The sequence below is a fragment of the Bos mutus genome, chromosome 15 (genome assembly GCF_027580195.1).
Source record: "Bos mutus isolate GX-2022 chromosome 15, NWIPB_WYAK_1.1, whole genome shotgun sequence".
In the NCBI taxonomy this organism is placed as follows: Eukaryota; Metazoa; Chordata; class Mammalia; order Artiodactyla; family Bovidae; genus Bos; species Bos mutus.
Genome location: NC_091631.1, coordinates 72,717,396 through 72,730,130, shown reverse-complemented (window position 1 = coordinate 72,730,130; position 12,735 = coordinate 72,717,396). Strand labels below are relative to the sequence as shown.

The window sequence follows — 12,735 nt, the reverse complement described above, 5'->3', positions numbered from 1 at the left end:
TGAGTTTAATGAATATTATATTTTGGGAGAAGATTCTTTGATCATATTAATGCCAACTTCCCTTCCATGCAAAGGTTATGATTTTTTTCTTCTCTAAAAATATTCCAGTACAAGTCCAAGACCATTCTTAAATTCTTAAATACTTATGTCAGGCAATGGTCTTGGACCTAACTTTGACAATACTATAGGCCAAAAATCTCATTCTCTCCACTCAAAACAGGGCATCACAGTATCAGTTTCCATTCATACTACTAATATTTATGAAAACTTTCTTTGTATAAGACCCTCTTCTTGTTGTTTGGGAGACAGGACTGAATAAAATAATGTCCTAATCTTACATCATTTATAATCTAGAGAAAGACATTGACAGTGAACAGGAATATGAATGGACAAACATGCAAATATCAAGGAATGATAAATGCATTGCCAGAAATTAAAGTAAGCTATTGTATTAGTGAGTGACTTATGTTTAAATAATTAAGAAAGGCCTCTGAAGAATTAATTAATCAATATATGCCAGAAATTTTTTCCAATAGCCAAGATATAGAAACAATCTGTCTGCTAACAGGTGAATGGATAAAGAAAAGTGGTGTATATATAGATATACATATAATTCAGGCTAAAAAAGAAGGAAATCTTGGGGGGGGAGGAGTTAAGATGGCGGAGGAGCGGGACGGGGAGAACACTTTCTCCCCCACAAATTCATCAAAAGAGCATTTAAATGCCGAGTAAATCCCACAAAACAACTTCTGAATGCCGGCAGAGGACATCAGGCACCCAGAAAAGCAACTCAAGTCTTCGAAAGGAGAGAGAAGAAATACAGCTCCACCCACCAGAACACCGACACAAGCTTCCCTAACCAAGAAACCTTGACAAGCCACCTGTACAAACCCACACACAGCAAGGAAAAGCCACAATAAAGAGAACTCCACAAACTGCCAGAATACAGAAAGGACACCCCAAACTCAGCAATTTAAACAAGATGAAGAGACAGAGGAATACATAGCAGATAAAGGAACAGGATAAATGCCCACCAAACCAAACAAAAGAGGAAGAGATAGGGAATCTACCTGATAAAGAATTCCAAATAATGATAGTGAAATTGATCCAAAATCTTGAAATCAAAATGGAATCACAGATAAATAGCTTGGAGACAAAGATTGAGAAGATGCAAGAAAGGTTTAACAAGGACCTAGAAGAAATAAAAGAGAGTCAATATATAATGAATAATGCAATAAATGAAGTTAAAAACACTGGAGGCAACAAATAGTAGAATAACAGAGGCAGAAGATAGGATTAGTGAATTAGAAGATAGAATGGTAGAAATAAATGAATCAGAGACGATAAAAGAAAAACGAATTAAAAGAAATGAGGACAATCTCAGAGACCTCCAGGACAATATTAAACGCTACAACATTCGAATCATAGGAGTCCCAGAAGAAGAAGACAAAAAGAAAGACCATGAGAAAATACTTGAAGAGATAATAGTTGAAAACCTCCCTAAAATGGGGAAGGAAATAATCACCCAAGTCCAAGAAACCCAGAGAATCCCAAACAGGATAAACCCAAGGCAAAACATCCCAAGACATATATTAATCAAATTAACAAAGATCAAACACAAAGAACAAATATTAAAAGCAGCAAGGGAAAAACAACAAATAACACACAAGGGAATTCCCATAAGGATAACAGCTGATCTTTCAATAGAAACTCTTCAAGCCAGGAGGGAATGGCAAGACATACTTAAAGTGATGAAAGAAAATAACCTACAGCCCAGATTATTGTACCTAGCAAGGATCTCATTCAAATACGAAGGAGAAATCAAAAGCTTCTCAGACAAGCAAAAGCTGAGAGAATTCAGCACCACCAAACCAGCTCTCCAACAAATACTAAAGGATATTCTCTAGACAGGAAACACAAAAATGGTGCATAAACTCAAACCCAAAACAATAAAGTAAATGGCAACGGGATCATACTTATCAGTAATTACCTTAAATGTAAATGGATTGAATGCCCCAACCAAAAGACAAAGACTGACTGAATGGATACAAAAATAAGACCCCTACATAGGTTGTCTACAAGAGATCCACCTCAAAACAGGGGACACATACAGACTGAAAGTGAAGGGCTGGAAAAAGATTTTCCATGCAAATAGGGACCAAAAGAAAGCAGGAGTAGCAATACTTATATCAAATAAAATAGACTTTAAAACAAAGGCTGTGAAAAGAGACAAAGATGGTCACTACATAATGATCAAAGGATCAATCCAAGAAGAAGATATAACAATTATAAATATACATGCACCCAACACGGGAGCGCCTCAATATGTAAGACAAATGCTAACAAGTATGAAAGGAGAAATTAACAATAACACAATAGTGGGAGACTTTAATACCCCACTCACACCTATGGATAGATCAGCTAAACAGAAAATTAACAAGGAAACACAAACGTTAAACGATACAATAGACCAGTTAGACCTAATTGATATCTATAGGACATTTCACCCCAAAACAATGAATTTCACCTTTTTCTCAAGTGCACATGGAACCTTCTCCAGGATAGATCACATCCTGGGCCATAAATCTAGCCTTGGTAAATTCAAAAAAACTGAAATCATTCCAAGCATCTTTTCTGACCACAATGCAGTAAGATTAGATCTCAATTACAGGAGAAAAAACTATTAAAAATTCCAACATATGGAGGCTGAACAACACGCTGCTGAATAACCAACAAATCACAGAAAAAATCAAAAAAGAAATCAAAATTTGCATAGAAACTAATGAAAATGAAAACACAACAACCCAAAAGCTGTGGGACACTTTAAAAGCAGTCCTAAGGGGAAAATTCATAGCAAAACAGGCATATCTCAAGAAACAAGAAAAAAGTCAAATAAATAACCTAACTCTACACCTAAAGCAACTAGAAAAGGAAGAAATGAAGAACCCCAGGGTAAGCAGAAGGAAAGAAATCTTAAAAATTAGGGCAGAAATAAATGCAAAAGAAACAAAAGAGACCATAGCAAAAATCAACAAAGCCAAAAGCTGGTACTTTGAAAGGATAAATAAAATTGACAAACCATTAGCCAGATTCATCAAGAAACAAAGGGAGAAAAATCAAATCAATAAAATTAGAAATGAAAATGGAGAGATCACAACAGACAACACACAAATACAAAGGATCATAAGAGACTACTATCAACAATTATACGCCAATAAAATGGACAACAAGGAAGAAATGGACAAATTTTAGAAAAGTACAACTTTCCAAAACTGGACAAGGAAGAAATAGAAAATCTTAACAGACCTATCACAAGGACGGAAATTGAAACTGTAATCAAAAATCTTCCAGCAAACAAAAGCCCAGGTCCAGACGGCTTCACAGCTGAATTCTACCAAAAATTTAGACAAGAGCTAACACCTATCCTGCTCAAACTCTTCCAGAAAATTGCAGAGGAAGGTAAACTTCCAAACTCATTCTATGAGGCCACCATCACCCTAATACCAAAACCTGACAAAGATGCCACAAAAAAAGAAAACTACAGGCCAATATCACTGATGAACATAGATGCAAAAATCCTTAACAAAATTCTAGCAATCAAAATCCAACACATTAAAAAGATCATACACCATGACCAAGTGGGCTTTATCCCAGGGATGCAAGGATTCTTCAATATCTGCAAATCAATCAATGTTATACACCACATTAACAAATTGAAAAATAAAAGCCATATGATTATCTCAATAGATGCAGAGAAAGCCTTTGACAAAATTCAACACCCATTTATGATAAAAACTCTCCAGAAAGCAGGAATAGAAGGTACATACCTCAACATAATAAAAGCTATATATGACAAACCCACCGCAAACATTATCCTCAATGGTGAAAAAGGGAAAGCATTTCCTCTAAAGTCAGGGACAAGACAAGGGTGCCCACTTTCACCATTACTATTCAACATAGTTTTGGAAGTTTTGGCCACAGCAATCAGAGCAGAAAAAGAAATAAAAGGAATCCAAATTGGAAAAGAAGTAAAACTCTCACTATTTGCAGATGGCATGATCCTCTACATAGAAAACCCTAAAGACTCCACCAGAAAATTACTAGAACTAATCAATGATTATAGTAAAGTTGCAGGATATAAAATCAACACACAGAAATCCCTTGCATTCCTACACACTAATAATGAGAAAACAGAAAGAGAAATTAAGGAAACAATTCCATTCACCATTGCAATGAAAAGAATAAAATACTTAGGAATATATCTACCTAAAGAAACTAAAGACTTATATATAGAAAACTATAAAACACTGGTGAAAGAAATCAAAGAGGACACTAATAGATGGAGAAATATACCATGTTCATGGATTGGAAGAATCAATATAGTGAAAATGAGTATACTACCCAAAGCAATGTACAGATTCAATGCAATCCCTATCAAGCTACCAACGGTAGACAGAAATATTGATCAATGGAACAAAATAGAAAGCCCAGAGATAAATCCACCCACATATGGACACCTTATCTTTGACAAAGGAGACAAGAATATACAATGGATTAAAGGCAATCTCTTTAACAAGTGGTGCTGGGAAAACTGGTCAACCACTTGTAAAAGAATGAAACTAGAACACTTTCTTTTTTTTTTTTTTATTTTTTTTAAACATTACATAATTGTATTAGTTTTGCCAAATATCAAAATGAATCTGCCACAGGTATACATGTGTTCCCCATCCTGAACCCTCCCCCTTCCTCCCTCCCCATACCATCCCTCTGGGTGGTCCCAGTGCACTAGCCCCAAGCATCCAGTATCGTGCATCGAACCTGGACTGGCATCTCGTTTCATACATGATATTTTACATGTTTCAAACCCATTCTCCCATATCTTCCCACCCTATCCCTCTCCCACAGAGTCCATAAGACTGTTCTATACATAGTGTCTCATACACAGGGTTATTGTTACCATCTCTCTAAATTCCATATATATGCGTTAGTATACTGTATTGGTGTTTTTCCTTCTGGCTTACTTCACTCTGTATAATAGGCTCCAGTTTCATCCACCTCACTAGAACTGATTCAAATGTATTCTTTTTAATGGCTGAGTAATACTCCATTGTGTATATGTACCACAGCTTTCTTATCCATTCATCTGCTGATGGACATCTAGGTTGCTTCCATGTCCTGGCTATTATAAACAGTGCTGCGATGAACATTGGGGTACACGTGTCTCTTTCCCTTCTGGTTTCCTCAGTGTGTATGCCCAGCAGTGGGATTGCTAGATCATAAGGCAGTTCTATTTCCAGTTTTTTAAGGAATCTCCACACTGTTCTCCATAGTGGCTGTACTAGTTTGCATTCCCACCAACAGTGTAAGAGAGTTCCCTTTTCTCCACACCCTCTCCAGCATTTATTGCTTGTAGACTTATGGACCGCAGCCTTTCTGACTGGCGTGAAATGGTACCTCATAGTGGTTTTGATTTGCATTTCTCTGATAATGAGTGATGTTGAGCATCTTTTCATGTGTTTGTTAGCCATCTGTATGTCTTCTTTGGAGAAATGTCTATTTAGTTCTTTGGCCCATTTTTTGATTGGGTCATTTATTTTTCTGGAGTTGAGCTGTAGGAGTTGCTTGTATATTTTTGAGATTAGTTGTTTATCAGTTGCTTCATTTGCTATTATTTTTTCCCATTCTGAAGGCTGTCTTTTCACCTTGCTTATAATTTCCTTTGTTGTGCAGAACCTTTTAAGTTTAATTAGGTCCCATTTGTTTACTTTTGCTTTTATTTCTAATATTCTGGGAGGTGGGTCATAGAGGATCCTGCTGTGATGTATGTCAGAGAGTGTTTTGCCTATGTTCTCTTCTATGAGTTTTATAGTTTCTGGTCTTATGTTTAGATCTTTAATCCATTTTGAGTTTATTTTTGTGTATGGTGTTAGAAAGTGTTCTAGTTTCATTCTTTTACAAGTGGTTGACCAGTTTTCCCAGCACCACTTTTTAAAGAGATTGTCTTTAATCCATTGTATATTCTTGCCTCCTTTGTCAAAGATAAGGTGTCCATAGGTATGTGGATTTATCTCTGGGCTTTCTATTTTGTTCCATTGATCAATATTTCTGTCTTTGTGCCAGTACCATACTGTCTTGATGACTGTGGCTTTGTAGTAGACCCTGAAGTCAGGTAGGTTGATTCCTCCAGTTCCATTCTTCTTTCTCAAGATCGCTTTGGCTATTTGAGGTTTTTTGTATTTCCATACAAATTGTGAAATTATTTGTTCTAGTTCTGTGAAGAATACCGTTGGTAGCTTGATAGGGATTGCATTGAATCTATAAATTGCTTTGGGTAGTATACTCATTTTCACTATATTGATTCTTCCAATCCATGAACATGGTATATTTCTCCATCTATCAGTGTCCTCTTTGATTTCTTTCACCAGTGTTTTATAGTTTTCTATATATAGGCCTTTATTTTCTTTAGGTAGACATATTCCTAAGTATTTTATTCTTTTTGTTGCAATGGTGAATGGAATTGTTTCCTTAATTTCTCTTTCAGTTTTCTCATTATTAGTGTATAGGAATGCAAGGTATTTCTGTGTGTTGATTTTATATCCTGCAACTTTACTATATTCATTGATTAGTTCTAGTAATTTTCTGGTGGAGTCTTTAGGGTTTTATATGTAGAGGATCATGTCATCTGCAAATAGTGAGGGTTTTACTTCTTCTTTTACAATTTAGATTCCTTTTATTTCTTTTTCTGCTCTGATTGCTGTGGCCAAAACTTCCAAAACTATGTTGAATAGTAATGGTGAAAGTGGGCACCCTTGTCTTGTCCCTGACTTTAGAGGAAATGCTTTCCATTTTTCACCATTGAGGATAATGTTTGCAGTGGGTTTGTCATATATAGCTTTTATTATGTTGAGGTATGTTCCTTCTATTCCTGCTTTCTGGAGAGTTTTTATTATAAATGGATGTTGAATTCTGTCAAAGGCTTTCTCTGCATCTATTGAGATAATCATATGGCTTTTATTTTTCAATTTGTTAATGTGGTGTATAACATTGATTGATTTGTGGATATTGAAGAATCCTTGCATCCCTGGGATAAAGCCCACTTGGTCATGGTGTATGATCTTTTTAATGTGTTGTTGGATTCTGATTGCTAGAATTTTGTTAAGGATTTTTGCATCTATGTTCATCAGTGATATTGGCCTGTAGTTTTCTTTTTTTTGTGGCATCTTTGTCAGGTTTTGGTATTAGGGTGATGGTGGCCTCATAGAATGAGTTTGGAAGTTTACCTTCCTCTGCAATTTTCTGGAAGAATTTGAGTAAGATAGGTGTTAGCTCTTCTCTAAATCTTTGGTAGAATTCAGCTGTGAAGCCTGGACCTGGGCTTTTGTTTGCTGGAAGATTTCTGATTACAGTTTCAATTTCCGTGCTTGTGATAGGTCTGTTAAGATTTTTTATTTCTTCCTGGTCCAGTTTTGGAAAGTTGTGCTTTTCTAAGAATTTGCCCATTTCTTCCACGTTGTCCATTTTATTGCCATATAACTGCTGACAGTAGTCTCTTATGATCCTTTGTATTTGTGTGTTGTCTGTTGTGATCTCTCCATTTTCATTTCTAATTTTATTGATTTGATTTTTCTCCCTTTGTTTCTTGATGAGTCTGGCTAATGGTTTGTCAATTTTATTTATCCTTTCAAAGAATCGGCTTTTGGCTTTGTTGATTTTTGCTATGGTCTCTTTTGTTTCTTTTGCATTTATTTCTGCCCTAATTTTTAAGATTTCTTTCCTTCTACTAACCCTGGGGTTCTTCATTTCTTCCTTTTCTAGTTGCTTTAGGTGTAGAGTTAGGTTATTTATTTGACTTTTTTCTTGTTTCTTGAGGTGTGCCTGTATTGCTATGAACTTTCCCCTTAGGACTGCTTTTAAAGTGTCCCACAGCTTTTGGGTTGTTGTGTTTTCATTTTCATTAGTTTCTATGCAAATTTTGATTTTTGATTTTTTCTGTGATTTGTTGGTTATTCAGCAGCGTGTTGTTCAGCCTCCATATGTTGGAATTTTTAATAGTTTTTCTCCTGTAATTGAGATCTAATCTTACTGCATTGTGGTCAGAAAAGATGCTTGGAATGATTTCTATTTTTTTGAATTTACCAAGGCTAGATTTATGGCCCAGGATGTGATCTATCCTGGAGAAGGTTCCATGTGCGCTTGAGAAAAAGGTGAAATTCATTGTTTTGGGATAAAATGTCCTATAGATATCAATTAGGTCTAACTGGTCTATTGTATCGTTTAACGTTTGTGTTTCCTTGTTAATTTTCTGTTTAGTTGATCTATCCATAGGTGTGAGTGGGATATTAAAGTCTCCCACTATTATTGTGTTATTGTTAATTTCTCCTTTCATACTTGTTAGCATTTGTCTTATACTGCGGTGCTCCTCTGTTGGGTGCATATATATTTATAATTGTTATATCTTCTTCTTGGATTGATCCTTTGATCATTATGTAGTGACCATCTTTGTCTCTTTTCACAGCCTTTGTTTTAAAGACTATTTTATCTGATATGAGTATTGCTACTCCTGCTTTCTTTTGGTCCCTATTTGCATGGAAAATCTTTTTCCAGCCCTTCACTTTCAGTCTGTATGTGTCCCCTGTTTTGAGGTGGGTCTCCTGTAGACAACCTATGTAGGGGTCTTGTTTTTGTATCCATTCAGCCAGTCTTTGTCTTTTGGTTGGGGCATTCAACCCATTTATGTTTAAGGTAATTACTGATAAGTATGATCCCATTGCCATTTACTTTATTGTTTTGGGTTCAAATTTATACACCATTTTTGTGTTTCCTGTCTAGAGAATATCCTTCAGTATTTGTTGGAGAGCTGGTTTAGTGGTGCAGAATTCTCTCAGCTTTTGCTTGTCTGAAAAGCTTTTGATTTCTCCTTCATACTTGAATGAAATCCTTGCTAGGTACAATAATCTGGGCTGTAGGTTATTTTCTTTCATCACTTTAAGTATGTCTTGCCATTCCCTCCTGGCTTGAAGAGTTTCTATTGAAAGATCAGCTGTTATCCTTATGGGAATTCCCTTGTGTGTTATTTGTTGTTTTTCCCTTGCTGCTTTTAATATTTGTTCTTTGTGTTTGATCTTTGTTAATTTGATTAATATGTGTCTTGGGATGTTTCGCCTTGGGTTTATCCTGTTTGGGACTGTCTGGGTTTCTTGGACTTGGGTGATTATTTCCTTCCCTATTTTAGGGAAGTTTTCAACTATTATCTCCTCAAGTATTTTCTCATGGTCTTTCTTTTTGTCTTCGTCATCTGGAACCCCTATGATTCGAATGTTGTAGCGTTTAATATTGTCCTGGAGGTCTCTGAGATTGTCCTCATTTCTTTTAATTCGTTTTTCTTTTATCGTCTCTGATTCATTTATTTCTACCATTCTATCTTCTAATTCACTAATCCTATCTTCTGCCTCTGTTATTCTACTATTTGTTGCCTCCAGAGTGTTTTTAATTTCAATTATTGCATTATTCATTATATATTGACTCTTTTTTATTTCTTCTAGGTCCTTGTTAAACCTTTCTTGCATCTTCTCAATCCTTGTCTCCAGGCTATTTATCTGTGATTCAATTTTGATCTCAAGATTTTGGATCAATTTCACTATCATTATTTAGAATTCTTTATCAGGTAGATTCCCTATCTCTTTCTCTTTTGTTTGGTTTGGTGGGCATTTATCCTGTTCCTTTATCTGCTGTGTATTCCTCTGTCTCTTCATCTTGTTTAAATTGCTGAGTTTGGGGTGTCCTTTCTGTATTCTGGCAGTTTGTGGAGTTCTCTTTATTGTGGCTTTTCCTTGCTGTGTGTGGGTTTGTACAGGTGGCTTGTCAAGGTTTCTTGGTTAGGGAAGCTTGTGTCGGTGTTCTGGTGGGTGGAGCTGTATTTCTTCTCTCTCCTTTCGAAGACTTGAGTTGCTTTTCTGGGTGCCTGATGTCCTCTGCCGGCATTCAGAAGTTGTTTTGTGAAATTTACTCGACGTTTAAATGCTCTTTTGATGAATTTGTGGCGGAGAAAGTGTTCTCCCCGTCCTACTCCTCTGCCATCTTGGCTCCTCCTAGAACACTTTCTAACACCATACACAAAAATAAACTGAAAATGGATTAAAGATCTCAACGTAAGACCAGAAACTATAAAACTCCTAGAGGAGAACATAGGTAAAACACTCTCTGACATACATCACAGAAGGATCCTCTATGACCCACCTCCCAGAATATTGGAAATAAAAGCAAAAATAAACAAATGGGACCTAATTAAACTTAAAAGCTTCTGCACATCAAAGGAAACTATTAGCAAGGTGAAAAGGCAGCCTTCAGAATGGGAGAAAATAATAGCAAATGAAGCAACTGACAAACAACTAATCTCAAAAATATACAAGCAACTCCTACAGCTCAACTCCAGAAAAATAAATGACCCAATCAAAAAATGGGCCAAAGAACTAAATAGACATTTCTCCAAAGAAGACATACAGATGGCTAACAAACACATGAAAAGATGCTCAACATCACTCATTATCAGAGAAATGCAAATCAAAACCACTATGAGGTACCATTTCACGCCAGTCAGAAAGGCTGCGGTCCATAAGTCTACAAGCAATAAATGCTGGAGAGGGTGTGGAGAAAAGGGAACTCTCTTGCACTGTTGATGGGAATGCAAACTAGTACAGCCACTATGGAGAACAGTGTGGAGATTCCTTAAAAAACTGGAAATAGAACTGCCTTATGATCTAGCAATCCCACTGCTGGGCATACACACTGAGGAAACCAGAAGGGAAAGAGACACGTGTACCCCAATGTTCATTGCAGCACTGTTTATAATAGCCAAGACATGGAAGCAACCTAGATGCCCATCAGCAGATGAATGGATAAGAAAGCTGTGGTACATGTACACAATGGAGTATTACTCAGCCATTAAAAAGAATACATTTGAATCAGTTCTAATGAGGTGGATGAAACTGGAACCTATTTTACAGAGTGAAGTAAGCCAGAAAGAAAAACACCAATACAGTTTACTAACACATATATATGGAATTTAGAAAGATGATAACAATAACCCTGTGTATGAAAAAGACACTGATGTATAGATCAGTCTTATGGACTCTGTGGGAGAGAGAGAGGGTGGTAAGATTTGGGAGAATAGCATTGAAACATGTATAATATCATGTATGAAACGAGATGCCAGTCCAGGTTCGATGCACGATACTGGATGCTTGGGGCTAGTGCACTGGGATGACCCAGAGGGATGGTATGGGGAGGGAGGAAGGGGGGGTTCAGGATGGGGAACACATGTATATCTGTGGCAGATTCATTTTGAAATTTGGCAAAACTAATACAATATTGTAAAGTTTAAAAATAAAATAAAAAAAATTAATAAAATAAAAAAGAAGGAAATCTTGTCAGTTGTAACAACATGGATGAAACTGGAGGGCATTGTGTTAAATGAAATGAGCAGACAGAAAGAAAAATACTGTATGGTTTCACTTATAGAAGAAGAAGTGAAATCGAACAGTCATATGACTCTTTGCAACCCCATGGACTCTAGCCCACCAGGTTCCTCTGTCCATGGAATTTTCCAAGCAAGAATACTGGAGTGGGTTGCCATTTCCTTCTCCAAGGGATCTTCCTGACCCAAAAATTGAGCCCACATCTTCTGCGTTGCAGGCAGACGTTTTATCATCTGAGCCACCAGGAAAGCTCACTTACATGTGGAATTTATTTTTAAAAAAAGTCAAACTCATAGGGACTTTTCCTCCCAGGGGACCCAGCAGCAGGCAGAATGGAGACAGGGACTCACAGCAGCCCAGCCAACACTCAGTAAGAATGAAAGTCCCTCTGACCCACTACCTGGTTTTCAGGGTGGCCTCAGAGATACAGAGCAGGGCACCCCTCACAAGGTGTTTCTGATGCAAACAGTCAATCAAGCCAGCCTGGAGGATATGTCAGGAAGAGGATAAAAGCATTGCCTTAAATTTTCTGTGGAAGAAATTATCCAAAAAGAAGTTACAGTGAACTGCACAGCTGAAGTACTGTACCTTCCAATGGGACAAGATACTGCACCAGAAGTCAACTTCACATTTGAAGGAGAAATTGGAGAAAACCCAGATGAGGAAGGAAAGACATTTTATCAAAGACTCAAGTCAGTGAAGGAAACAATAGAAGCACAAAATATTCCAGATAGTTTTGGAAATGTACATCCAGAAAAGAAGCCAGTTCGACAGTTAGCCTGGGTTTCCAGTGGTTATATAATATGGCAAAATTCTACTGAAGATACATGGTACAAAATGGCAGAAATTCAGACTGTCTAGCAAGTGCAAAGAAATGATGACTTTATTGAGTTAGACTACACCATTCTCCTCCATGAAATTGCATCTCAGGAGATTATTCATTGGCAAACTCAAGTTCTCTGGCATCCACAGTATGGTAAAACATAATAAGAACCATCTGACCAAGGAAGCACAATTGGAATAAATGAAGACCGTAAGATTGGATGAAGTGTAAGCATGCTTATTAATGATGACTTGCATTCCAGTCTTCATTGATATCTAGCTTAAGGGGTTAGACAAACCCCAAAAGTTCCACTTTGTGTAAATGGCCTGATTACAGAACTATACTGCTTCCATAATAAAGAGCATCACAATGTAAAAGTGTCTCATCAACAGTAATAGTGCCATGTATATGTGTGTGTTAAGTTGCTTCAGTCGTGTC

The 12,735-nt window shown here is 36.7% G+C and overlaps 1 pseudogene; it reads left to right on the top strand.

Annotated features, from left to right (window-relative positions):
* The window catches only part of LOC102286013 (latexin pseudogene), a 92,873-nt pseudogene extending 80,375 nt beyond the window's left edge, over positions 1–12,498 (top strand).
* Positions 12,499–12,735: the final 237 nt, after the last annotated feature.